At 43.0% G+C, this 27,679-nt stretch overlaps 1 protein-coding gene and 1 long non-coding RNA gene across 5 annotated transcripts in view; one reads left to right on the forward strand and one right to left on the reverse strand.

The window, feature by feature from the left end:
- Positions 1–21,343, reverse strand: part of CTNNA2 (catenin alpha 2) — a 782,132-nt gene extending 760,789 nt beyond the window's left edge. The window contains exon 1 of one of the 3 annotated variants that reach the window (XM_043512733.1): positions 21,144–21,343. The gene's annotated coding sequence lies outside the window, so the exon portion shown is untranslated. The remainder of the gene's footprint in view (positions 1–21,143) is intronic. The other 2 variants (XM_043512734.1, XM_038399462.2) reach the window with 2 other exon arrangements.
- A 39-nt stretch (positions 21,344–21,382) lies between these two features.
- LOC119854646 lies at positions 21,383–27,455 on the forward strand. 2 transcript variants are annotated; one of them, XR_005292555.2, is made up of 4 exons: positions 21,383–21,511; positions 25,358–25,522; positions 25,741–26,753; positions 26,952–27,455. It is a non-coding gene; the product is annotated as an uncharacterized LOC119854646 (long non-coding RNA). The 2 variants fall into 2 exon arrangements; XR_006280626.1 differs by lacking the exon at positions 25,358–25,522.
- The last annotated feature ends 224 nt before the right edge of the window (positions 27,456–27,679 follow it).

Here is a 27,679-nt window from a genome sequence, read left to right on the forward strand (position 1 = left end):
ATAATTCTACCGGTACTTCCACGCAGTATGAAATATTTTAGCATATAAAGATTATTGGTGATGGAAAGAGAGGAAGTAAAAAGCATACCAAGAAATAAATAGACATAAGAAACTTTGTCAGACTTGGAAGATTTAATAGTTTTCCTATGGTGAAGAATTGTGACCACTATCACCATGTTAAAAATCATCATCAAGAAAGAGATGCAAAACTCTGAAATACAAAGCAAAAATTGTTCTGACGGCTGCAGAATCCTGTGTTCCATATACTACATTATATTTATGTTCAGAAATTGCTACTAAGTGTTTAAATGTGGTCTAAATGTTTTGAAAAGCTGCTCAACAGTGAGTTTTGTCAGACTTTTAGTCTCGAATCATGAAAAATTTCTAGTAGTTACAATCCAACCCAATAGTTTCAAGATTAACCAATAGGTTAACAAATGCTTACAATGCCTAGTTAAAATCGTCTTAGTAAACCTAAAATCAATATTCTGATGGAAGGAAAGCTTTGTTACATTTTAAAGCAAAATACAGTTTTATATCAGGCAACTAAGAACATAAGAACGGCCATACTGGGTCAGACCAAAAGTCCATCCAGCCCAGTATCCTGTCTGCGAACAATGGCCAATGCCAGGTGTCCCAGAGGGAGCGAACCTAACAGGCAATGATCAAGTGATCTCTCTCCTGTCATCCATCTCCACCCTCTGACAAACAGAGTCTAGGGACACCATTCCTTACCCATCCTGGCTAATAGCCATTAATGGACTTAACCTTCATGAATTTAGCCACTTCTCTTTTAAACCCTGTTATGGTCCTAGCCTTCATATCCTCCTCAGGCAAGGAGTTCCACAGGTTGACTGTGTGCTGAGTGAAGAACTTCCTTTTATTTGTTTTAAACCTGCTGCCCATTATTTTCATTTGATGGCCCCTAGTTCTTATATTATGGGAACAAGTATCCTTATTCACTTTCTCCATATCAGTCATGATTTTATATACCTCTATCATATCCCCCCCTTAGTCTCCTCTTTTCCAAGCTGAAAAATTGGAGCCTCTTTAATCTCTCCTCATATGGGACACGTTCCAAACCCCTTATCATTTAGTTGCCCTTCTCTGAATCTTTTCTAATGCCAGTGTATCTTTTTTGAGATGAGGAGACCACATCTGTACACAGTATTCAAGATGTGGGCGTACCATGGATTTATATAAGGGCAATAAGATATTCTCCATCTTATTATCTCTCTCTTTTTTTTAATGATTCCTAACATCCTGTTTGCTTTTTTGACTGCCACTGCACATTGCGTGGATGTCTTCAGAGAACTATCCATGATGACTCCAAGATCTCTTTCCTGATTAGCTGTAGCTAAATTAGCCCCCACCACAGTATATGTATGTACAAAACCTACAAAAGCAAACAAAATGCTCTGGATCACAGGCCAGGTTTCCAATCACAAATTTGTCAGGCTTTATCTTAGCAAGCAGCATTAATTAATGGTTTCCCTCCAACTTTCAGATAGTGTTTAAAAAACATCTCTTGCATAGAAGAGCTGCACTATTTTTGCCCTCTTAACAAGTGGCTGAACTGGAGAGCCTGCATAAAGTAGTAAGAGGAAAATTCATAGCATGTAAAGAAAGACAGAATTACAGTAAATTCTGAGAAGGCAAACAAAAGAATCGGATTATATAACAATATCAAATTGTCCATAAATATCCAGTTTCATGGTGATTCATTCACTGTAACGTAGAGAGTAACAGATAAATGATAATGAATAAACATTACTAAGTTAAAGAGAAACTATGAAATAATTTAGGCTCAAAGTTTCTTTTTAAAGATCTGGAGGGAAATATCCGCTCATTTTTATGGATTGTTTTCAAATACATTCACTCCACTCAGATTTTTCTTATTTTTAAAACAACCAGAATATGCAGTAACTAGAGTTGTAATAATATAAAATAAAATTAATTGCACATAACCTCAACCTCACTAACATTGAGTTTTGATACATCATTATTGACTGATATGTGGAGAATGTATCTGTTCATAGGGTTTTAAATATTGTGATGTTTAGAAATCCTGAAAAAATGATTTCACAGTTTTGGAATTTCTTCATACCCCAATTTGGTTTAATTTCGCAAGTATCTGTTCTATGAGATCTCCAAGAAATAAACTAAAAATCTTTAATCAGCTTTATTGCACTTTGCATAGAAAAATCTTGGCTACCTTTATTTGCCATTCTGCCTTTTTAATCAGCAACATATTCAGTTCTCCCTTCTCATTTATTGGTATATTGTCCTTTCTTTACCTGCACTCTTATATAGCACTTCCCATCTTTTCTTCCCCTCCCTCAAATGGATAGCAATTCTTTTCAATCACTTTTTTTTTAATTGCTAGCCACTTCAAACAATGCACCTTGAAAAACTAGCTTTTTTTAAAGGTCCTTTCTGTGTACTTGTGGGATCTCCTGGGGCTCCGTTTAAGCAGGCCGCAGCTGATGAAATTGGTTGAGAGAGCCAATACTATGCAGGCTGTCATGATTACAGTGCTAACTGCACCTGTCCCTTCTTCTGGCCTCTCTGAGTGCAACACCCTGAAATGTTAGGCTTCATGGATATACTATCCTGAGTTGGAATCCTGAAAATTTTCCCAGTCTTAGAGCAGGCCCTACGCTACAGTACGCCATGTACCAACTATGATTACTCAGCAGACTCAATTGGGTGTGGCACTTGAAAGCCTCTCTTTTGGGAACTTATGACCAGTAATTAATACAGCTGACCAGACAGCTTTCTCGGATAACAGTATGGCATAATCCTTAACTAACTATTCTTAACTCATCTTGAGTATTTCTATCATTCATAATGGCAATGAATAGGCATGGGCCTATATGCTTTATTCCTACCGTGAAGATTACATAACACTTGGTGTAAGAAGATATTAGTTACACTATCATCACAGGTCAAAACTTCTGAAGGGAAAAACCATAGAGTTCTAAGCCGTAGAACATGCTGGGTAAGCATAGTGAATGCAGAGAATGCTGTAGCCCAGAGTCTGATCTAAGAGTGGGAGAATCATGTGATTTCACCCTAGGAGAGGTTAAGACACAAGCTCTGACACCTTTGGGGGAATGCATTCAGTAAACACTAGATAGGTGACTGAGGTGCAACTAGCCCTGCAACTGTGACAAGTAGTACTGGGCTTGTTTCCACGAGAACACTGGAGCAAGAGGTCCTGGAAATACAGAGCTGGAAGGGACCTATAGAGGTCATCTGGTGCAACTCCCCTATGAGGAAGTACCAAGCATACATAAACTATTGTCTAACTTGTTCTCCAATGATGGGATTCCACAACCACCTTGGCAGCCTATTCCCAGTACTTAGCTATCTTTATAGTTGGACAATTGTCCCTAATAGCTAACCTAAATCTTCCTTGCTGCAGATTCAGTAGATTACTTCTTGTCCTACTTTCAGTGAACAGGAGAACGATTGATCACCATCCTCTTTAGAACAGCCAGTAACATATTTGAAGTTTGGTATCAGGTCCCCTCTCACTCTTCTTTTCTCAAGACTAAACAGACCCAGTTTTTTAACCATTCCTCATAGGTCAGATTTTCTAAATCTTTCATCCGTTTTTGTTGCTCTTCTCTGCATTCTCTCCAATTTGTCCACATCTTTAAGAAAGTGTGGCACCCAAACTGGACACAATGTTCCAGACTGAGACCTCATGAATGCCAAGTAGAGAGGAGAAACTTCCTCCCTCCTGTCTCTTATGTACAAAAATTCGTATAAGCACTCCTCAGAGAGATACTGGCTTTTTTTGTTTGGTTGGGTTTTTTGCAGCTACATCACATTGTGGTCTCATATTCAATTTGTGATCCACTATAATGCCCACATATTTTTCAGCAGTACTACTCCCTAGTCTGTTCCCCATTTTGTAGTTTTTAATGTGATTTTCCTTCCAAAGTGTAGTATTTGGCACTTGTTTTTATTGAAATTAATTTGCTGATTTCACACCAATTCTCCATTTATCAAGGTTTTTTCATTATAATCCTGAACTTGAAAGCACTTGATACCAAGCTGGGAGGGATTGTATCTGCAAATTTTATAAGGATACTCTCCATTTAATTATCCAAGTCATTCATGAAAATGTACAGGACCCAGGATCGCACTAGATTCATCCTCCTAGTTTAAACAGTAAACCATTGATAATTACTCTTTGAATACAGTTTTTCAACAGTTATGCACCCACCTTACAGTAATTTCATCTAGTTTTCTTAGTAGAATGTCATGTGAGACTGTGTCAAAAGCCTTATTAAATCAAGATCTATCACGTCCACTGTTTCCCCACATTCACCAGGCCAGAGATGCATTAAGACTGGGGAATTCTCAGCTCCTCTCCACATCTTTACTGAGGCTCACCAGGATGGAAAAAGAGGAATAAGGCCACAATTTTCTTGCCTGGAGAGAGAGTTTCAGGAGCATACAAGAGAAACAGAAGCAGAAGACCAAAGTCTGATCATGACTGCATTTCCTCAAGGAGACCAGTAGTGGATGCTGCCAAGCAGCTTAAATTTAAAAAAGGTTACAAGAGGTCTCATGTTCTGCTTCCAAAGCATGAAGAGAACAGAGCCATCAGTACTGGACTATTGGAGAAAACAACATTTAAAAAAAAAATCCCAAACAGTTACAATTTGAAAAGAAAATCACCAAATAAAACAGTTTAGCCATATAAATCATTTTATCTATTTATGGAAAGGCCCAATTCAGACTTTCAGAATGCTGCACTATATCATAAAACAATTTAAATAACAAAGGAACTAAAGATCACTTTAAAAATTCAAAACAGTCAATGCTTTCCAAATAAAGTGATAATTAATATGAAGCCAACAGTGATCATTCTAACACATATTTAGAATAAAATGTGTTATGGATTTTTGTATTAAACGAGTGGAGGGAAATGGATACTGGGAGACCAAATCCCATACCAAAGAGCCTAAGGCAGCAAAGGCCTACTGACCTAAGACATAATTAGGGTAATCCTAAAAGGTAGAGACAGTACCCGAGCACAAATACCTGCCAGGAAGTATCAAGGAGGTGATCTCAGATAGAGCCAGGATTTAAAAATATGCTGCATACAGTGTCAACTGAAGGTCACCAGGCCATGGCAGCTAACGTACACAATGCAGGGCATGTGCAATACAATAACTGTTGCTTAAGTCAAAAGGCAAACATGTTGCTGCATTTTGAACAAGCTCCAAGTGAAAAAGAAGCTCTGTAAAGAAGGATTTGCAGAAAGTGACCCTTATGTGTCAAAGGTGCAGGTTGCTGTTTCAAGGTCATCATCAGATAAAATAAGTACAAAGCCTGCACAAACTGCACATTTGAAAAGAAAAAAGAAAAAAAAACTGTTGTACTACATATGATGCATGGCTTCCCATGGAAGGAGCATGGCGGAAAGTGACAGCAAGATTCTGAACCTCACTTATTTATTTGGCATATGCAATACGGTCAAGCCAAGCCAAGGCATTCTTATCGACAACGTACAAAGCAGTTGTTTCTGAGGAGACTTTCTTTTCCTTTATGTCACTGTTTATGGAGTGTACCTATTCAAAGGGAGTGAGTGAGGTTCAGATGAAGACTGCTTCAGTTTTTCTTTACCTGAATCTCATTCACTACCTTTGAATAAGTACACTTATATCTTATAAATAACTTAAGTGTAAGATATTACAGAAGTGGAACTACACTCTATTTCAGTAAATGAAGTATTTGAATATATCTTCAGGCTCATTATGATGAAAAAAAACAACACCACCACCAACATTCCAGTTGACTGATTTGCTCTCATGAATTTAAAACATATTTTTATAAAATGTGTTTTTAAAGAAAAAAGTGAAATATTTGTAGTTTCTCAGTGGGGTGGGGACAAGGTCTGGTCAGGCTATGAACCATTTTAAAAAATTATCAGCGTGATTGAGTGAGGAGAAAACCTTAACATTCTTTTAACACAGGTTTTTGTATGCTATAATCTTCCTATAAGATTATAGACAGACTGATTGTTTACTGAATTGCTGATGAGCTACACAAGTTTTCACTTCTAGGTCACCTGTTTGAATTCAACCCAGCTCAATAGGGATTGAATGTCATTCCCTAATAGATGTTTGCCGGCCCCTGCATGAGATGAATTGGATGGACCTCTTTTACAACTCCCACATTGCAGACTCACCACAAAACTGCACACTAAACAGACTCAGAAGGGATTAAGAACTGCATGGGCCCTGGAGAATAAACTATGTCTGTTACTTCAGTGAAAGTTCCCCACACTCACCCTGCCCTCTTAGATCAGGGCTGAGGCATAGTGGTAGGACACTTCAAGTAAGAAGTGTCTCCTGTTGCTGTCCTCTTGATAATTAATCCGACACCTTTTGCCAACAGTAAATCACATATTATATTTTAAAATCTAAGAGAATGGCTAAATGCAAATTACTTGCAAGTATGCAAAGTACCTCATTAAATAACTGACATAAAATGTGGCCTCCCTCACCTTCTTCTCCGAGGATAGTGGTGACTTAGACCTAGTGCCACTGATTGCCAGAGAAAAGGTTTCTCACGGTCTCTATCACTATTTTACTTTTGCAGAGAAGGAAATTGAGAACTTTTTCTAATTCCATATAGTTAGAGAAAGCTGAGAGAGAAAAAAAAATCAGCAACTCAACTGATTTCCCTCCTTCTCCTGATCTAGCTCCTTACGGGAATTGAGTCAAGATGATGTATTTTGGCCATGTAGCCCTTTAAATTTTCTTTCTTTGCTGACTGACAGCCACCTAGCAAAGAACAAGCTTTGTGCATTAGGATATCAGGAGAACACCTGACCATGCTTGCATTGTCAGTGCATTTCAATGTCATTCTCATGAGTCCTATAGCCATAAAACAATTAGGCTGAACCATATCTGACTTAATCCCATGATAGATCCAAAGTACTGTCTTTGGAAGACAGTGTAACTTCCACATTTGTCACGCCTGATCAGTCTATAGACCAGCACTCAGGTTACTAAGGCGTTGCATAATTATTATTCTTCAAAATGTGTTGCACAGGTCCATTCCACTTTGGTTACTGGTGCGCCCAGCGCACAGCCATTGGAAACTTTTCCCCTGAGCGGTTCAAGCTGACATGTGCCACTGCATACATTTATAAAGGACAAAGCCGCCCCTAGCTCCTCTCAGTTCTTTCTTGCCTCAACTCTGATGAAGAGGTGTGAGAGGGTGGGGTCATGGAATGGACATGTGCCAACACATCTCAAAGAACAACAGTTACAGAACAGGTTCATAATCGTTTAATCTTCTTCTTGTGATTGTAATGTGCATTCCACTCTTGGTGACTCAGAAGCTGTAAGACAAAAGGCAGAATCAGACTCTATTTCAGTCAACACTGGAGAACAACTCATCTCACTCTAGCATCGTCTCTGGAGTCTTGAGCCACAGCATAGTGGGAGGCTAGAGTACAGACAAACAACCAGGCTGCCACTCTACAAACAGCCACAACTGGAACTTGTGTCAAAAGGCCACCTAGGCAGATTGCGACCTTGTTGAACGAGCTCTGATTCTGTCAGGCAGAGCAACATTAGCTAGGTCACAGCACATGCATATCCAGGATGTGATCCAGGATGAAATTCTCTGAGTAGAGAATAATTGACCTCTTACTTGGTCTGCCGCTATAAATAGCTGGGAGGATTTACAAAAGAGACAGGTTCTGTCCAGATAAAATGCCAAAACTCTTCTGATATCCAAGGTATGCAAACACTCTTCCTTTCTGATTGTATGTTATTTTAGGCAGAAAACAGACAAATAAATTGACCAATTGATGTTGAAAGAGGAAACCATCTTTGGGACAAACTTTGGATGCAGGTAAACCTTGTCCATAAAAAGCTTGTTTATGTAGGTCCCAACATTAATTCCTGCACCATCCCTACTCTTCTGGACAAGGTAAAGGTCACAAAAACATACCACTTTCATCGACAGATGCAGTGAGGATGAAAAGGCTGCTTTCCTGAGCTGCAATAAAAATACTTGGCACACCAGTCTGATAGCTTTCAGTTCTCTGACATTAATTGGTAAAACTTAAATCCTCTGAGGACCACAGACCCTGCATTTGTACACAACCCAGGTGGACTCCCCATCCCAGAGCCGAAGCATCTGTCACTAACATGAAAGTTGATTGTGGAACAGCAAATGGAACACTTATACATAAATTGGCTGGATCTGTCCACCAATCTAGGGAATGAGTTTCAGTCTGGTGTATTTAACCATGTAAGTGCAAGAGGCCAGGTGACCCAGAAACCTCAAACAATTTCAAGTTGTTGTGACCAAGTTAGCTTTCAAATCTATAACAGTCGATCAAATTGCCTGTAACCTGGAGTGTGGAAGAAAAACCCTGGCTTCAGATGAGTCCAGTACTTCCCCTATAAACACTATCCTCTTACTGGGAAGAGGACAGATTTTTCTGTGTCAATTAAGAGTCCCAGAGCACTGAATGTTAACTGGATCCAGGCAACACTCCTCTGCATTTGCCATTTGGACTGGGTTATCTAGGTAGGGGTAAGCCTGTATTCCCAAACTTCAGAGGAATGCAGCTACTACTGCCATGACTTCCATAAAAACTGTGGGAGTTGCTGATAGGCCCAAAAGGTAGTATAGTGAACTGGTAACGATTTTGGTTTACCAGCTATTGGAGGTGCTTTCTGTGGACTTGATTCATTGCCACATGAGCATCTTTTAAACTGACACCAGTCCCTAGGATCCAAGAAAGAGATAGGGTGACAATGAGAAATGTTATTATTTTTAAGAATTTGTCGAGATGATATAGGTCTCAATTTGGTCTGAGACACCCCTGCCCCCTTCAGTTTGGGGATTAAGAAATATTGTGAATAAAACCCCTTCCATCAGAGATCACATGGTACCTCCTTTATGGCTCCAAAGCAAAGGAGCAATGTAACTTCCTGGATAAGGAGTTTTTCATGATAGTGGTCCCTGAAGAGAGACAGGGAGGGAGGGTAGGCAGGAAAGGTAGAACAAACGCAGAGTATATCCCACTTATATAGTTCTCAAGACCCACTGGTCCAAAGTAATCTGGGACCAAGCACTGCAGAAGTGGGACAGATAGTTTGTGAAAGTGAGGAGGTTTGGGTCTGGAGAGATGGAGACTTATGTCAACCTTGGCCCATCAAAACACCAGAGCTGGAGCTGAACAGCAGAAGGGGGAGGCCTACGGTTTCTGCTGAGGAGGAGTGGAATATTGGTGTGTCTGGTGTGCCTGACAGTACTTCCTCATTGCAGCAGGTGTATACAGACCCAGGAACTTCCCGGTGGCTCTAGAGCAGTGCTACTCAAAGTGGTGATCCGCAGACAAGTGCCGGTCTGTGAGCAAATCGGCTGCCGGTCTGCGTGCACATTGGAAAAAAAAATTGCCGGTCCCCCATATCAAAAAGCTTGAGAAGCACTGTGTCTAGAGTCCTTAAATCCATGAATCTTGCTGTCTATCTGGTCCGAGAACAGAGAGGAAGCCTTGAATGGCAAGTCCTGTATAGTACTCTGCGCTTCATAGGAAAGACCAGAAGACTGCTGCCAAGATGATTTATATCGTGCTACCACAGAGGCCATGGTTCTAGCAGCCAAGTCTGCTGCGTCCAGCCCCACCTGCAGTGAGGTTTGTCCTGCAGTCTGCCCTCATTGACCAGGGAAAGTAAGTCCTGCTAGTGTTCTCCAGAAGCAGCTCCTTGAATGTTACCATGTAACCCCACAAATTAAAATTGTATAGTCCCAACAGAGCCTATTGTTAGCTATACACAGCTGCAAACCCCCTTCGAATAAACCTTTCTGCCAAAGAAGTCTAGCCTCTTAGTGTCTTTTGACTTGGGGACAGCAACCTGTTGCTCCTATTGCTCTCTCTCATTAGCCACTGCAATGACTAAAGAGCCCAGAGATGACTCAGTATAAAGTTGTGCAGAGAAGAGTGGGGGGGATTTGATAGCAACCTTCAACTACCTGGGGAGTTCCAAAGAAGGTGGAGCTAGGCTGTTTTCAGTGGTGGCAGATGACAGAACAAGGAGCAACGATCTCAAGTTGTAGTGGGGGAGGTCTAGGTTGGATATTAGGAAACACTATTTCACTAGGAGGGTGGTGAAGCACTGGAAGGGATTACCTAGGGAGGTGGTGGAGTCTCCATCCATAGAGGTTTTTAAGGCCCAGCTTGACAAAGCCCTGGCTGGGATGATTTAGTTGGGGTTGGCTTGCTTTGAGCAGTGGGTTGGACTAGATGATCTCCTGAGGTCTCTTCCAACCCTAATCTTCTATGATTCTATGAAAGGTACTCAAATCCACGTGAGGGTACATAGTACTTTCTTTCCACTCTTTTAGAGGTGGGAAGCAAAGAGGATAGAGTCTGCCAGCAGGCTTTTATTGGCTCTAGTATCGCTTCAACTCACAGAGCCATCCTGGAGGGATTTGTCAATGATAAAATGTCAGCCCCCGGGAAATTGAGGACTACCTGACCTCTTTGACCTGTACACCTAAGTCGGCAGCCACTCTCTTTAATAATGCCTGATAAACTTTAAAATCTAGGGAGGAGGAGGTCACCACCATCAGCAGGAATTTCAGCTTAGCCTCCCTATCCTTCTTCATCCTAGGCTTGAACTCCCTGCAAACCTGACACTATCCTTGAGGGGTGCTTCCCCCAAGCCCTTCTGGCAGCTATTGTGTGGGCTGCTCACTAGCATAGTCCTGGAGCAAGAAGCACATGCTTTGAAACCTGGTGACCAGGGAATCCCTCAATACCATGCATAGAAAAAACCGCAAACAGGGCAAACAAGAAGTCAGAAAAACTTTATATATATATATAAACATAGCAAAAATGTACTATCTTAAGAACACAAAAAAATAGACCAACTATATATGTGCACATTATGTTCACAAAGGCTGAGAGAAAGAACTGTTCTGGTATAGAACACAGTTCCAATGACCATCGTGGGTGGTAAGAAGGAACTGAGCAGGGGCTGCGGGACTCTGCCCTTTAGTACCTGCTTACAATGGCACATGGCAGCCAGGACAGCTCAAGCCACCAACGGTACCACTGAGGAAAATGTTTTTGATAGCTGAGTATAGGTATCGTTCAGGACTGAAGACTACATCTCCCACTAGTGAAAAAGTTTCTTCTGAGACTGTCCAGCAGAGAGTTTTGTGCACCTGGGAGGTATCTCACGAGAGTGTGACATGGTCTTGGATACTTGAGAGAGGAAGAAATTTCACTCCTTCTCATTTATTTATATAGAAGATGGCCATCACATTGTCCAACATTATCTAGACATGTCAGGACTGTATAAGTGGGAGGAATGCATTGCACATTACTCAGGCTGCCTTTAGTTTTAGGAGACTGATGTGCATCCTGACCTCCCAAGGTCAGTGTGATGTGTAGTGTGATTGCCCATAGGGCTCCCTAGCCTATAAAGGATGTATCAATGATGATGATTTATTCGGTCGTGGATGGAAGAAAAGCGATTCCAGCACACACCTGCTCTGAGTTCATCCACCATACAAGGGAAGCCATAACCATGGCAGGAATTGTTACCCTGGTGTTCATGTTGTCTCTGTCATGTTGTCTGAGTAAACAGACAAAAGCTAGGCCTGTAGGAGGTGAAGCCTGGCAAGTGGTGTTACATAACAACACAAGGCAACATGGCAGGGAAAGACAGATTCTGACTTTGGTTCGAAACCTAGGGGCGACTTCTTATCTGGCTGTTCTTGGAAAGGAATCCGTCCACATGGAGGTAGGACTTTGCTGAGTCAAGTCAAGGTCACTTCTAGAAAATTTATGATTTTTCTGGGAGTCAAAGTAGACTTTTCCTGTTTACGCAGACTCCCAAGGATGCCAGAAGGCAAAGCAAAAATAAATTGTCAACTGAACTTCCCAGCTAGATCAGTCTGCTATAAGCCAATTGTCCAGGTATAGGAATACTGCAAGCCACTTCATCTCATGTGAGCCACCACCCTGAGATGATCTTCAGTGAAGACCATGGGTGCTGCTGCCAGCCCAAATGGAATTACTCTGAACTTTCATGATGAGCCATGAACCAAATGCACTTCTCCAGGGAAGAGATTATCAATGGAAACATAACAAAATGGAATTTTGATCTGCAAATAAATTTTGAATTTTGATCTGCAGCTGACATGTCAAGAATGGGTCTCCATCCTCCTTTTTTTCTTGGGGACTATAAAATTTTGGGAGTAGAACCCTTTCCCTTGATGTTGAGGTGGCACTTGCTCGATATCTCCTCATTGGAGGAGAGAGTCCACCTCCTGGTAGAGAATCTCCTCATGAGAGTGGTCCCTACAGAGGGGACAGAAAAGAGGTTTGTGAGGGTGAGTGGAAGGAAACTCAATGGTGTAGCCAGAGAGGATGATATCTAGTACCCACTTGTCCTTTTTACTACTCTCCAGTTGTGGGCAAAGTACGATATTCAGCCACCAAAGGTTAAGGGTGCAGGGAGGTAATGACAAAAGTAATGGTATGCAGTTCTCAAGCATCCCATCAAAAGGTAACCACGGATGGTGGAAGGGTTGAATGGCTGAGGTAGAGCAGACTGTATACCTTGTTTTTGTTTCTTCTGGCATTTGCTGGCAGCTCATACAGTTTTGATGGTAGAAAGGCTATGGGGGAGAGGGGCTTGTGCTTATACATTTGTATGTGGTGTTTCCTCTTTGGGCCCGGGTATAAATGCCCAGGGAGCAGAGGGTCATCCTGGAATCTTTTTAAATGAGACTTTAATGTGTATATTCAGTAAAACAGTTAGCCTTCAGAATTGTATTACTGGTTACTAGAACAAGCCAAAAACAACACATCTGGTTTTCCAGATTGTAGGACTAAGCCTGCAACACGGGCAGTTTCAAAATATATCTTTTATCAGTAAAGAGAGAAACTGGTTCTAGAAATCAAGGAGGACAGCAAACATGGAACCACACTGTGAATTGTGATAGTCAGTTTTAGAGTAGTTGTATTTTAATTCTTAAAATTAAATAAAAATCTCAAAAAACAAAGCTTACCCAAATTATTTATAGGATGTGGAGGCTTAAAAATTACAAATACATTTTAAAAGTGAAATACAGCCAGAATGCAAGATTAGACCTCATAAATATAGATGACAGCAATGACATTGCGGAGTGGTGTTAGGAACCACAGCACTGTTCTGCTCTAGATATGGGCCACAAGCTTTTGCAGAAGACACCACAGAAACTTGAGGGCCTGACCTTGGACTTTATCATACAAAAGCCTCTTCCATCACTTAAAATACAAGTCTAACCATGTATCCTATTATTTTTAAGTCTTCCCGTGTATCCTATTAATTCATTTTTCAAAATACTGTAGTTGGAAGTTTTTAAAGACACTTCTCTCTCTCACCACACACATACACACACTTTTAAAGGAGAAGATACTAGGGTGAAAATGTTGCTTTCAGTGATGCACAGATCAGAATTTTGAGTAACTCTCATAAAAGCTGCTCTGGATCTTACCCAATTGTAACCATGGAAATTAGCTGACCCACGTCTACCAACATTATGATTAAGTAGGACTACCAAGATACAGCATTTGCTGCTCACTTCTTAGTTGTTTACACTGTAAAACAAAGGTAATCAGCAATGCTATAAGCCTATTGTAAAAAATATATTATTTTTCTAGGTGCCTAGAGTTGAAACTACAGGTTCCACAATCTGATCTCATTTTATATACCACCTGCAAATTGGGATGTAATTCCATTTATGTCACTGAGTCCTCTGGATTTACACTGGTGTAAATTAGATCAGAATTTCTCAATGGACTATAATTCTATGAGCAATTCTGTCAATGATATAATTTTATTAGTCAAAACAATCATATTTTTTACTTCCAGGATGTTAACCATGGGCTTTGTCCTCTTTGTACTATTAAACAAAGACTGCAGCTCTTTATTTTACCATATAGATTTATGAAAGTCTACATTCTTGGGACCATGCACAAATTTTAAGGGCTAAACTTACAAGGAAGACTTAGGCATAGCAACACTGAGTGTTGCAATGTCCATCTTTTAAACTCCCTGCCAACTCTCAGATTTCACAACCTTAAGTCAGGCACCCAAGCTTCCCATACAATGCACAGGGAGAGTTAGGCACCTAAAAAAGAGATTCACAGAAGCTAGTACGCTGAGTGGGGAGCTGCAAAAGCTAGCCAGTAGGAAATGCTGGAGAGGGGAGAAATGCCTCAGGCCCCACCCCTCAAAAGGGAGTTAGGCACCTAACTCCTGGCCCGAAGGAGGCACTTCCCTCCATTCAGGATTCACAGCCTAAGACCGGTTAGCCTTTTCTTGCCAAAAAACAAGGACGACGACATAGCACAGCTAAGACTCCCCCTCACCCACCTTGTACTCAACGGTAAGCGCACTCAACATGGATGTGAGAGATCAAGATTCAAATCCCCACTTAGCCTGATTCAGAGCACTGACTTGAACCCAGGTCTCCCATATCCCCAGTGAGTGGCCTATATAGAGTCACACTCACTCTCTGGCCCAATGATTATTTAAACAGAACAGCTTCAAAAGGAAACATTGAGAGAGTCCTGTCTCAAAATACGCTCATATAGCCCATTGGTTATAGCACTCACCTGGGAGGCAGGAGACACAAGTTCAATTAGCTACTCCAACTTAGAAAAGAGTGGGATTTGAACAGGAATCTCTCATATCCTGACAAGTGCTGTAAATACTGAGCTAACAGATATAAAGGGTGCAGCGGCCACCTCCTCTTTGCTCTCTTTTGTGTAGGTTAGGCATGATCAGAGCATGGCTACTGGACTCGGGCTCTGCAGGCAAGACATCAGGGAAACGTAGTTTGAGACTCTTGCCGCGGCTTAGAAATTAGTTAGGCACTGAACTGCTAATCAGTGTCAGAACTTAAGTGGTTTTGCACATCCTAGTAGACAGAAATTTAGGTGCCTACAAGTTGGCAGCTGCCAACACATGGTTTTGTGAATGCCAGTTGCATTCTACAGTGGCACTAGGAGTTGAAGTCTTCTTTGTGAATCTAGCCCTAAGTGTTAACATTGACCCCAATCCTGTAATTCTCTGTGCGCAGGTGCACCATTGTACCCACATGGAGCCAGGCTGATTCATCTGGGCTCTATATGGGTGTAGCTGTGCACACATAAAAAAAGAATTGCAGAATTGGGGCCATTGTCAATAATAGACAACTCAACACAGCACAAACTTGATAATTAAAGCAGAAAAAGAGGTTGTTCAGCAAACACTCAAGGGCGAAAGATATTTCATCACAGGAAACACTGCCTGTGTTGCACATTTATTTACATAATTTGTAAGATTACAAGATATGTGGACTCAAAAGTCCTAAACCAACATTAAAATAAAAACATCTTATCCTAACTGAAACAGAAAATACCAAAATCTCTTTTCCAGAAGCAGCCAAGTATGTGTGTGTGTGTGTATATATATATATATATATATATATATATATATATATATATATATATATATAAACACCCTCAGATAAATGTGTCTCCTCAAACTATTCAAGCAAGTTAGAACTGCAAATAATTTTTGCGCTTCTTCTCAATAGGTTTTCTTGCATTCATACTTGTAATATGTTTCCTTTGGAAAGGGCACAATTACTACTACTGTAGTTTAACAATATTTTCTTCTGGATTGAACTCACTGATCTACTGTTAATATAAAGCTCTGGAATTGCTTCAACCATGACATGTCACTTGCTACTAATTTAAATCTAGTTATAACAAACATTCTGCAAGAAAAATACCTAACAATGTAACAGAAAAACCTTATCAGATGCTACTAAAATCTTAATATCAAAAGAGAAAAAAATTAAAAAGAGGCATATTTATATATACCATAAGTATGTGATTCTAACTGGAAAGTTACATATTAAAGACATTTCCCTTTGGTCTTTTCTATTTTGATACATTAAGCTCTCTAGTCAAAGCCGTTTTCTTAACGTGATAAGCAAGTATGGTAAAAGCTATCACATGATGGATTCAGCTTCACTCAGATTCTGAATGAGGAAAGTGATGTCAACTGGTCCATTTTTGTAGGATAAGCGCTGAAATTGAGATGTTTAATGGCCTCCTTATGTGCTGAAGGGACATTAATGTAAATTGATACATATTTCCCTAAACACGGATTCAAGGCAATATAGAAAAGATGGCTTACTAGTAAACAATAAGGTGTTTTTTAAAGTATTTTAAAATTAAAGTCTAATTAACATCATGAACATCATAATTAACATCATGAACAAATCATTCATTTCAGGTAAAATTTTCAAAAGCGCTTGAGACTTAGAAGCCTAAGTCCCATTTTCAAAAGTGACTGAGGCATTTCAGAGTTTAAGTTCATTAAAAGGGACAGATGCTAAGTCACTTGAAATTATGTCCTCCATTTACAAAGTGTCCCCCATCGCCATCTTCAAATGCATTCTAAGCCTTTTGCAGCATATAAACACAATAATAACCCCAAATATAAAGACAAAGAGGAAGAGGGGAGGAGAGGAGAGAGGTTATACCTAACTTAATCATTCCAACCCCGTTACAATAGCAACTGACTCCCAAAAGAGCCTACACTGGTCTATTAGTTATACTTATAAAACACTTTGAATATGTAAAGCACTATATAACTGCCAATTATTATTCTTTCCTACCTCTCAAACAAAAATCAGATGATGTAATCTTACTGAATATTTATGGGATTCAACCTTACGCAAAGTGATCAATTCTCATTAAATCTTGAAAAATTGGTCCAAGCTCTGTAAACAATGCTGAAACAGGAATAGGAGGGGGTTGCATGAGGGGGTGTTTGGATTTTTCCTTCTTTCAATGATCACACCAGAAGACCAAATTCAGTGATGTATCCTGGTCACATGCCACCTTAGGCACATTGTGCATACATTAAGAACACCAGTACAGGGGAAACTGTGACTGATAACTGCAGCTGGTCAAAATTTTCAGACAGGAAACTGACAGATTTCTTGTAATGTTACAAAAAGCTTTGAAGCAATTCATGTTGATAATATAATATAAAGTCTAAATGCAGCACTTCTACAAGGATGTTCAATAGTTCTAAAATAATTTTGGAGGGAATTCCATTTTTAAAGCAATTGAAAATTTCATCTTTCATTCCAATTTGGGACAAAAAGAAATTTTAAATGTCGGTCTTTCCTGTAGAATGGAAATTCTAAGGTTTCAAACAGTTGTACAGATAAAAGTTGTCAGTCACAATTCAGTTTTCTAGAGTAGTTGGATTTTAATGGTTTAACCCTGTCCTCACCTATCTATTCATTCCAGAGTTTACCAGAATGCCTCATATACAATTAAATGGGCGAGTTATTGGAGAAATACCTGTAGGACATCTCATGTCAGGAGAGACCTGTGTTTCATTACTGACTCACCGACTAACTCACATTATGAACTTGAATAAATCACTTAACTGGTTTGTGTTGTAGTTTCCTGATATGCAAGACTGATACAAGACCTCATATTTGTGAAGCACTTTGAGCCCCCATGACAAGAGATTCAATACAAGCATACAGTACTGTTTTGATTTTTAAAAGAATTCTTGATGGCACAGCAACAAAAATGTTTAACAAAAATAGTTCTGGTTATGGAATTTATTAGGAAACAGTGAAGTATCCCACTTGAACAATCATTGTTAGCTGTCCCTCACCATTCAATTTTTTAAAAACTTGTGCTATGGCTTAATTAATATTTCATGTTTCAGTAAGTATCTCACACATTTTCTACAACGTGGCAACAAACATTTCTACATTCTCTAGTAAGGAGGCAAAATACTTCAAATATTGTGAAAACCAAATAAAACAATACTGCACTATTTTTAAAAAAATAAGGAATTATAATACAGTTGTTGTCACCATGGATGTTCTGGAACAATTAAGTTAGCTGTCAATTCCATCCTGTTAATGAGCCAAGTCTTCCTTTCTCTTCTTAGTAGAATCACGTCTTAATCACATTTTCTACAATAGTATGGAGAACAGCTCTGTCCCATCCTACACTAGCAGTTTAAATCATGTTCACCAGCGTTCAAGGGTACCTTTGCTAACAACTCTTATCAGCAAGGGACAATTTTTCTGGTGTATATAAGGCATAGCCAGGGGTTTTGGTGCTTTGCTTTAGAAAGCAAACGCCACAAAGGAATTGGTGATTTGGGTAACCTTCAGTTTCAATAAAGGCCTAGTGTAATGAAAGTACCTTAGTGAAGTTCTATCAAAGGTTTGTGTCTGAGCAATTTGCCAAATAATTAAGGCACACACCATAGATTAAGTACTGAAAAAAAGTTTATTTTGGCTAATGACTATGAAGATAAACAGTGGTAATTGCTGAAATTTCTTGTATATCTTATTATACCTTATAATTGAAGAACATAAACCTTAAATGACGTTAGTCATCAGCTAAGCACTTAACTAGTTATATAAACATGTGTTTATCACTGTACCCTTATTCTTCCTCACCCAATCATTTATTTTGTCACATCCTCTTGTTGTATCTTCTTTTACATCAGATTGCAAGCTCTTGGGAGAAGAACTGTGTCTTCCTCTATGTCTGTACAGAGCCAGTACAATAGAGCCCCAAAACTCATTAGGTTCCACATGCTACTATAATACAATAATTTTATATTAGTTAATAATGGCATTCTTTGTTAACATTACTACTACTGTATTTATTGTTTCTATCCTTTGTTGGGTTACGAATCCTAGCATAAATAAAGCTCTTCTGTTTTGTTATGCTTTTGGAGGGCTGTTTGTAAAACAAGGGTACAGAAAAGGAACAAATAGCTTTACCCTTTCTTTGGCCAACACTTGCGAGGTCCACTCTGCCCTGAAAACTAACATCTGAGTGGCCGGGGCAGTATACAGAGACAATTTTCCCAAACCCACAGGATACAGATAGTGTACAATACCTATAGGAGACTGTCATGACAAACACTATTTGGCACCAAACGATAATTAAGTAACTCTAGTAATTAGGTGGCTCTGTGGCATTTCAGCAGTACCTACATATTTCAATGTTAACATGACATAAGGAATCCCCAAAACATACATAAATTAAGGTTGTAATTCCACCTCGGAGTTCCAGTGATATTGACAAGGTAGTAGCGCTGCACTCTTGTGGCTTATGTAGTCACCAGAACCCATTAATGGGAATTACAGTCCAATTATGTACAGTTGGGGGTACATTACTCCTCTAACAGTCCCTAAATACTGTTACATGATTGATTGCAACATTTCTTCTACCAAAGTCAACTCTGTGCATTTCTAGGAGGAATTCTGTTAATTTCTATGTTTTTTTATGCCCCAGTGGGGAAGGGGGTGGAGGAGAGAAGAGAGCTACAAAACTATAACCATTAACCATGAAATTTGAAATGAAAAAATCAAATACATTTTAATAGTTAGCTAGAGAGCCAAAAAAGTCTGTCGTTCTCATCAGGAATATCACTAGATTTAAGTCTATTCCTTACTTATTCACCCTCCGCTCCAAAATACACAATTATATTTGCAGTAATCTTGACAAGTTAACATAATCTTAATGTTCTCAAGGAATATATGCCAAAATATGGTACAGTTTGAAGGTTTTTACATTCCTTTGACTGATAAGAGTTTTGCATTGCTAGCTATAGTATCTTTTTATTTCCAAAACAACAGGAATGCTGGAAAACATTCATCCTGACAGAGTATAAATAAACTTCTTATAGCTCAATAAATGGATGTTTGAAAAAGAAGAGGAAAAAATAAATTGCCTGGAATACAGTACCTATCACACAATGCTTTATATATCTTTGTATTGAAGCTGGAGAGAGAAAAGGCAGTGTTCACATAAAGCATTTCTTAAAATGCCTGACCAGCACCTTAAAAAGAAACAAGAATTTTACACCCCCGATGTGTCACAAGATAATATAACCCACCCACCCATCGAGATGCAGGTGCATGCTACAGATTCCTCTTGCAAGTTTCTTTTAAACACCCTCTTTGTTTTGCATTACAACATTTTAAGAACATGTTCACTGTGCACACAACAAAACACAGCCCTTCAAAGAAGCAAACAAAGCAACACAAATCACACCTCTAGGTACCAAGTACCACCCTGTTATACACCCCCATGTTTAGCTGAATCTGCTTCTAATCCAAACCCAGCTATGTCCCATAGCGTAAAACACTGTCACTTCCCACCCCTAGTTATCCAAACCCCTTTCATCTGCATGCGTTTGACATCCCCAGAACATTGTGGAGAAAGACAAGGTTGCACGGTACGTTTTAAAAACTTTAGTTCTTTGCCCCTCACCAAATGCGCTGACAGGACTAAGGACCTTTCAGGCTGGATTCCAAATCAAATATTAAGCGGCTGGCTTGAAATATATTAGAAATTGGAAGAGGCCTAAAGGGAAAGGGTGTCAAAAAGCTGCTTTCTCCACACTAACCTCCCCCCCTCCCCTTTCCTGGTGGCTTCTTACTGAGACAATCAGAGCAGCAGCAGAGAAAGGCTGTAAATTAGAGACCACGGGTGGATGGCTAAAAAGCCCCCTGATGCCTGAAGAAAGGGGGGATTTAAAGGAATGAATAAAGAGGAGGAGCAAAATGAAAGACTACGGAGCTAGAATCACCTCGAAGTGATTGTGCGGGGGAGGGCGGGGGGGGGGGGGGGGAAAAAGGACCCAATGCCACCTCTGACCTTTCCCTTCCCTTCCTAAACTCAATCCTCCGCTTCCCACCATCCACGCCGCACAAAATGACCATTAATTCAAGCCTCTCCTTGAAGGGGGGGGGGGGGGTTATCTCTGCCTGTGCCGGTCTGATATCCCCCCCCCCCCCCTCCGCCCCCCTTTGCTGGGCCGAGCATTGCGACCGCGTTAGAAACGGGGAGAGAATTGTGGCTCTTTCTGTGGGTGCCAAATGCGGAGGGGGGAGAAGGCGCCGGGGTGGGGGAGGGAAGGAGAGAAGAAAGGAGAGCAGGGGAGAAGGGGAGCAAGGGGGGGGGGAGGCAGCAGGGCGAAGGGGGATGCGGGGAAGGGAGGGGGGAGGAAAGGGAGGATGCTTTGCCCTGGCCTCACCTCAGCTCAGCTCAGCTCGGGGGGTGGGCGAGCCCCTCGCCTCCTGCTTCTCGGCAGCGGCGGCCGCTAACGGGCCAGGGCTGGGGCGCGGCGCGGCGCGGCGCGGCGCGGCTCCCCTCACACGGCGCCGGGTCCCCGCCTCCTGCTGCCCGAGCCGCGCTCGCCGGGCTCTGAGGGAGGCGGGAGCCGCCGCCAGGCTCTGAGCAGCCGCCACTCGGGGAGGAGGCAGCGCGCTGCGCCGCCGCCCGGGCGGGGAGACTGGAGGGGGCGGGGCCGCCGCGGCTCCAGTACCCGGGGAGGGGGGAGTCCGGTCCCGGCCGGCGGCCTGAGAGCGCGCGGGGCACGGGCCGCCTCAGTGCGCAGGTGCGGTGAGTATGGAAACCGCGTTACCGTGGGCCGGGCGCCGGCGGGGGGCGCCACAGAGCGGCCGGGAAACGGGGCTGGGATGGGCGGCAGCCGGGCACGGGGGGGCGGGGGTCACAGGCAGAGCCAGCGGCCAGGCGGGGTGGGGGGGGGGCAGTGCGGGGCAGAGCAGCAGCCGGGCACGCGGGGTGGGGGTCACGCAGCCGGGCACGGGGGTCCAGGGCAGAGCCAGCGGCCGGGCACGGGGGTTGGGGGGTCACAGGGCAGAGCCAGCAGCTGGGCACAGGGGTCATGGCGCGGGGCAGAGCCAGCAGCCGGGCACGAGGGGGGGTGAGGGGTCTCAAGCATAGGCCAGCAGCCGGACCGGATGGGGGGGGGGGTCACAGAGCAGATCAGCAGGCCCTCATGAGCAGGCCGGCACGGGGGGGGGTCACAGAGCAGATCCAGCAGCCGGGCATGGGGAGGGTGAGGGGTCACAGAGCGATCCACCAGCCGGTGCATGGGGAGGGTGAGGGGTCATAGAGCAATCCAGCAGCCGGGCCGGGGGGGGGTCACAGAGCAGATCCACCAGCCGGGCATGGGGGGGGGGTCACAGGGCAGATCCACCAGCCGGGCATGGGGGGGTGAGGGGTCACAGAGCAGAGCCAGCAGCCGGGCACGGGGGGGGTCACAGGCAGATCCACCAGCCGGGCATGGGGGGGGGGTCACAGGCAAGCAGAAGCGGGCATGGGGGGGGGGTCACAGGGCAGATCCACCAGCCGGGCATGGGGGGGGTGAGGGTCACAGAGCAGAGCCAGCAGCGGGCACCGGGGGGTGAGGGTCTCAAAGCCGAGCCAGCAGCCGACATGGGGGGGGGGGTCACAGAGCAGATCCAGCAGCCGGGCACGGGGGGGGGTGAGGGGTCACAGAGCAGATCCAGCAGCCGGGCACGGGGGGGGGTCACAGGGCAGAGCCAGCAGCCGGGCACGGAGGGGGTTTTAGGGCAGAGCCGACTGCTGGGCATGGGGTGCGGGGCACAATGCGGGCCAAAACTGGCTGCTGGGCATGTGGGGGGCACAGTGCAGAGCAAAGCCAACTGCTTGTGGCAGGGCTAGCAGCTGGGCGAGGAGGGAGGGCTGGGTGAGCAGCTTGGCATGTGCAGGGGAAGACAAGGTAGGGCCAGCAGCTGGGCATGGGTAGAGCACAGTGTGGGGCAGGGCCAGTAGCTGGGTATGGGGGGCACAGTGTGGGCAGGGTTGGCAGTTGGACATGGGTGAGCACTGTGGCACAGGGCCAGCTATGGGGCACAGGAGTACTGTACAAGGCAGGAGTAGGGCCAGCAGTTGGGGCACAGTGCGGGGCATAGCCAGCAGCTGGACACGGGGCCAGTGCGGGGCATGGCCAGAAGCTGAGCATGGGGGCACAGTGTGGGGCAGTAGCTGGGTACAGGGGGCACAGTGAAGGGCAGGGGCAGTAGATGGGCACAGTGGGGCAGTAGTAGCTGGTACAGGAGGCACAATGCCAGGCAGGGGCAGTAGCTAGGCACAGTGCTGGACAAGGACAATATGGGGTACAGAGCTGGGACAGGAAGGGAGATGGGGTTAATGGTTTAGGGCAATGGGGTGGGCACAGGACTAAGGCATTAACAGCTGGCCACAGGGTGGAGCTCAAGTACAGGGTCCAGATAGCAGTGGGCAGGGTTACCATGGGAATGGAAAAGGTAGCAGCAGGCACAGAGCAAGAAAGACAGGAGTGCTGATGGGGCAGGGTAGCATTAGAGGATATAGCACTGGATGATATGGGGTGCAAGACACAGTGGTCAAGGGTGGATCATGCCAGTCTGACAGAGAGAGCACCACAGATGGCATGAGGCAATCACCTCAGTACATGGATAGGCTCTCTCATTTATTCAGATTTTGGTTTAATACACACATCTAGGATGCCCAATTGGTCTGGGGCATAGCAAATGGTAGCAGGCATAGGAGGGATGTGATATGAAGAGAAGTAACTTTCCTAGAGTTTAATAGTGGGTATGTAAATTAAGCCCACCTTTCAAGATCCCATAAGTTTTAAGTATAGTAATGGGAGAGGCCAGGAGACCAACATCCAAAAATAAGGCAACTTGTTACTAATGTGATGCTGATGATTTAAATTGCTGAAATGACACCCCTCTGAGCAGGGTCCTAGAGCCATGCTTCAGCCTGACTCTAGAAGTCTGTACAGCAATGAAACAGCCCCGCAGTCTGAGCCCGAGTTGGCTGGCATGGACTAGCTCTGGGTTTTTCTTTGCTTTGTAGACATACCCTCTGTGTCTTCTAGCCTTGGAGCAGGAGGATATCTTGTTATGTGTCTTGTACAACTCTAGAATTCAGGTCTTAATCTCTGCCAGGTCTATATCTCTGCCAAATCCCCCCAATCCCCATTCACACCTTTTTGCGCTGATCTTATTCCATAACACTTCCTCACATCCTCAGTTTCAACAGTGATGCCAGCCTCACCACACTATTTGGTCCTTACAGATGAAACACCTTCACTGAGCTGGTTCACAAGACCATACTTCTCTGTAAATGACACTCCCTTCAGGCCTGGGGTGACCCTGCAGGCACCTTCCTCAGTTTCCCCAGAATAATGTGGTCACAGTCTTTGAAACAATATTCCCCTTCTGCTGGGGTCTAATTCAGTATCATTCATCTCCTACAAAGGCTCCTTTCTGCCCACCCCCTCAGATTTAAAAGTCCTCCGTCCTGGGACTGTGGCTTTAAAGTTCTGGCCTTCCTGAACTGTGACTCACCCTTGAAGGCTAGGGTCTCTCAGTCCCTCCTTCCTGGGGCTGTGTGCTGGCTGATATCTGTTGTTCAGCAGCTTTTTACCCCTGAGATCTAGGCATGGACCGAGTTAGTCACATGACCGAAATCATTTTTCTACCTGGGGAGGCAAGTTAGGCTTGTCGCTGTTGGATTGGGGCCCATCTCCCCTAAAAGGCCAGCTACCCTATGTAACTCTCCATATCTACGTCTCTCTTGGAGACCCCACCCCCAGCATGATGCCAGCACGAAATTAGCTAATTATATCAAGATATGGGAGAGTCTACATTGGTGTTCCCTCTGACTTTTGTTTTTAAGTGCATGCAGAATGACAGGCTGAGTTCAAGTTTAATACTTACAAGTGCAGTCCCTTCATCCTCATTCTCTTTGTTGTTTTCTCATTCCTTCTCATTCCACAAATTCATCCAGCTATTGTCATTCGCTCTCTCTCTCAATCCATTCTTCCATTCTTATTCACTCCGTCTCAGTCTTTCCCTCACTCTTCACATTCTCTCCCAATCTGATTCTATTCTCTCCTCTTCTCCCCTTCTTTCCTATCTCACATTCTCTCAGTCCATCTCTCTCTCTCTCTTCCCATTATCCTCCTCCTCACCCAAATCAATAACTGCTGTCCGTCTCCTCCTCTCAACCATATACTACTGCTACCTCCCCATCCAAAAAATCATACAGTGCCTTCAACCCCAAATCAATGGTTTCTGCTCCTCAGGCCAAGATAGGCCCTGTTGCTGCTGCTCACTTGGGCAGCAGGAGGCCCTCATCTTGGGACATAGGTAAGGATACCTAGATTTTCATCTCCCCCTTCCTTTTTTCAGCTTAGAAAGGGGGAGGGAGGATCTGCAGAAGTCTTCACGCCCCATCAGCCATAGGGGATGGTCACAAGAAACTTCAATCTCTTCCCAATATTCAGTGGTGGGAGCGGGGGTTGTTTCCAGTCTTCTCTTCCTCCCATTCCCATGTCTGAGGAGATAGCCCTGAATATGCAGTTTCCTTATTCCCAAACCTGGGGAGGGAAGCTAAGTAGGGATCTTAATTCTGCCTTCCCCCTAGCCAAGAGCAGCAGAAGTGGCCATGGGAAGAGGCAGCAGAAGGGAGAACCCAGAGCCCACTTGCCAGGAGTCAGTACCAGGAGGAAATGGGAGATCTTGGAGGCAGATGCCATCCTAGGGAAGAAGTTCCTGCACACACCGTGCCCATGAGCTATGCATCTTATGGGTAATCTTGGTCTACGTCCCTAATGAATGAAAACATATTATCAAAACAATGTATATATACACCTCCTCCCCCTTTCCTTCATATGTCTGTGTTTATTCAGTCTTTTAGTTTGTGAGATCTTCAGGATAAGGACTGCACCTTATTTTATATTTGTAAATATATCTAACACATGGTGGGGGTTAATGTTGCTAATTTTCCTTTCTCTCTACCCCAAACAGAATCCCGTATGCTAATGAATCTGAGGATGAGGCATCTTTACCTAGCACCTCTCAGATGCACTTGCCCCTGGACCTGCCATGTGCTGAAAACAGTCCATGAGGGTTTTAAGGACCTTAGTAGGAAGAAGACTATAGATGTTTCTGGATTCAGTTCAGGCTTTGATGAATCATGAAGATAGCAGAATGTTAGTTTTGTGGAGAGGCAGGAGGCTAAAAACAAAGGGAGGAGAAGATCAAAAAGAGATTAAAATAAGGAGTCCTTGGAAGCCCTCAAGGGCTGTTTTCAGCACATGATTGGAGAAGATAGAGGCCTAAAACAGGAGGTGGAGTTAATTGAGACAGACTAATGAGATGCAAAATATATTATATTAGTATCATTTAGATGGAGTAAATGGGCCAAAGACGTTAACATAAAACATTCTGGCATTAAACAGTATTAAACAAAGTTCAGGTTTGATATACAGAGACTTTAGGCTGCTTAGTAGCATGGCAAACACACTATGAAATTCATGCCAAAGACTATCAATTTATTGACTGAAACACACAAAAGAAAGAATAAAATGAGGTAAAGAGCATTGAAACAAACTGATTCTTATGCAAAACAAACAATCAAGACTTAACAAAGTTCCTTTTGTAGATAGTGTATATTGATTAAAGTCTCTTATTCAGACAAACAGTTCTGCCTGAGGGGGAAGAAAGGGTTAGTTCAATTCTGAATTCCTTTCCTGCTTCAGACAAAAGAGACAGACACAGAAGGGAAAGAAGAGGTAGGATAGTAAAGATGCAGGAAATACAGCTGTGATGCTGGCAGGCCTGTTTCCAGCTCATGCCAAAGTCCCCATGTCTCAAGTGAACACTAACAAATACTTAGCTGGAATCAGTCTGGCTCACCTGTCTGTCAGTATTGTTAAATAGGTATCAGCATTTAAATAATGTATTTAGTCTTTATTGAATGCTTGCGAGTTGCTGCCTGCATTAATCTCATTTATAACATCAGTATCCCTTATTGTAAGGTTTCAGAGTAGCAGCCGTGTTAGTCTGTATTCGCAAAAAGAAAAGGAGTACTTGTGGCACCTTAGAGACTAACAAATTTATTAGAGCATAAGCTTTCGTGAGCATCCGATGAAGTGAGCTGTAGCTCACGAAAGCTTATGCTCTAATAAATTTGTTAGTCTCTAAGGTGCCACAAGTACTCCTTTCCTTATTGTAAGGTGTGGTTTGAGTGATTGCATTGTGACCTTCTCTGACTGTGTACATCGCCAGACTGGAGACGTACATTAATTAGTATGAAGGGATGATAAGCAACAGAAGGTGTTACGTCCTTCCAAACAGGTAATCTGCATCAACACCAGACAGACTATTGTGAGATATTGTAGTTCTGTTCTCCTGCCCTCCAGCCCCAAAGATGAACCATGCAAGAGGATTCCTCCCATCAGCTGAGTTGCAGTTCAGAGCACATGGCAGAGAAAGGGTTAAAAACCTCAAACAAGAGGAACTAAGGAGCTCTATACTGCTTGCAATCTGGGCGGTAAGCAAGAGATATCCAGCTGTTTAGACTGGCTTAGCCCTAAAGGGTATATGGAACTTGTTGGCTATAGAAGCTTCTATTACCTTTTGAAACTTAATACTGTAACTCATTTGTGAATCTATGTTTGCCTGCTTTACCTTGTAAATAATTCTCGTTTCTTTTTCTATTTAATAAATCTTCATACAGTTTGTTATATGATTGGCTACAAATGTTGTCTTTTATGTGAAAGCTAAGGTGTAATTGACTGGGATGAGTTGACTGGTTCTTTGGGACTGGGAGTAACCTGAATATCGCCATGACTCTTGGTGTAAGGGACCATCTTTCACAAAGGTACACTCACTGGGGTGGCAGCATACAGAATATCCACCAGAACTGCATGTAGCACCATGTTTAGGCTGTTATTGTACCTGA

This window comes from Dermochelys coriacea, chromosome 4 (assembly GCF_009764565.3).
Source record: "Dermochelys coriacea isolate rDerCor1 chromosome 4, rDerCor1.pri.v4, whole genome shotgun sequence".
Taxonomy (NCBI): domain Eukaryota; kingdom Metazoa; phylum Chordata; order Testudines; family Dermochelyidae; genus Dermochelys; species Dermochelys coriacea.